The sequence below is a fragment of the Cyprinodon variegatus genome, unplaced genomic scaffold, assembly GCF_000732505.1.
Source record: "Cyprinodon variegatus isolate N-32 unplaced genomic scaffold, C_variegatus-1.0 Scaffold1165, whole genome shotgun sequence".
Classification (NCBI taxonomy): domain Eukaryota; kingdom Metazoa; phylum Chordata; class Actinopteri; order Cyprinodontiformes; family Cyprinodontidae; genus Cyprinodon; species Cyprinodon variegatus.
The window spans coordinates 40,292-41,666 of record NW_015151618.1 but is presented as its reverse complement, the minus strand read 5'-3'; the positions used below and the strand labels follow the sequence as shown (position 1 = coordinate 41,666).

At 35.5% G+C, this 1,375-nt stretch overlaps 1 protein-coding gene across 1 annotated transcript in view; it reads left to right on the top strand.

Annotated features, from left to right (window-relative positions):
* vopp1 (vesicular, overexpressed in cancer, prosurvival protein 1) overlaps window positions 1-1,375 on the top strand; it is a 39,676-nt gene that overhangs the window by 8,178 nt on the left and 30,123 nt on the right. The gene's annotated exons all lie outside the window — the stretch shown is intronic.

Genomic DNA, 1,375 nt, shown 5'->3' with positions numbered 1-1,375 from the left:
TTTTGTGGATGTACAGCTACATTTCTCTTGTAAGTTTGCGTAGTTTTAACACAAACATTTATTTTTCATATTGTACCAGTGATGAGCAAGCTGTACTTGTGTGCTTGTTTGTTCTGTCTAAAATGTTTATTTTGGAATAAAGAGGTTAATATAAAAAATATTTTTTGTCTGATTAATCGATTAATCGAAAAAATAATGGGCCGATTCATTGATTTTTAAAATAATCGTTAGTTGCAGCCCTAGATATATTAGAGATAAAATTACTAATGTGAGGAAAAAAAGCCCAAGGACAATAAAGTAAAAAAAAACAAAAACAAAAAAAACCTCAAAAATGGTAATAATAAACATCATGTTATGAGAATTAAGGGGTAACATTTCCAGAAAAGTCACAGTAGAACTAATATATTCCTGGTTAGATTCTTTTAATAATTTTATTTGTTATGAGAATAAAGTCATGAGAATGAGGCCAAAGGGATACAAAATATACTTTTATACTTAGATTTAGACAAAAATAAAAAGTATTCAGAATATAAAGTATATTCTAAGATTAAAGCCCTGCTGATACTGTGTCTGAGTCTATCAGCTGATTTTTCACATTCAACGTGTACTCTGACTCATCCACAGCATAGGAAGACCCCGTCCAACAGGGCGTCTATGTATATAAGGTTTATGAGTTCAATATCCAGCACTGAGAAATCAATTCTCAATAAATGTTTTATTTTCAGTCAAAGAAGCCGCTAACATATCAGTTTCCTAATGACTGTTGATTCAACTGTTGGAAATTGACTGACGGCTGGTATCGACGGAGTTAAATCAAAATTGGTTCGATGTTCCTTTGCTGTCTGAGCAGCTCGCTGGGCTTAAATCTTTCCTCATGCAAATGATGTTTCTTCTCACTGTCACCAGCAACTTAAACTGCTCTCCATCTGCATTCACAGTGCCCCTCTTCCAGTGACTGCCTTGATGGACGGACTCACTAATGGCATCATTAGCCTATGTGGCACTTACCATAGCGACAGTATGTGTTAACAGTCCATAGCATGTATGCCAAAACCTTCAAACCTTTTTTTTTTTATTATTATTATTAGATAGTCATGCTACTCTTGGCTCTTCAAATATGTGGGAGACCAACATCATCATCCTACATTCAGTTTCATTGTAATTTACACTATATTGCCAAAAGTATTTGCTCACCTGCCTTGACTCACATATGAGCTTAAGTGACATCCCTTTCCTAATCCATAGGGTTCAATATGACGTCGGTCCACCCTTTGCAGCTAGAACAGCTTCAACTCTTCTGGGAAGGCTGTCCACAAGGTTTAGGAGTGTGTTTATGGGAATTTTTGACCATTCTTCCAGAAGCGCATTTGTGAGG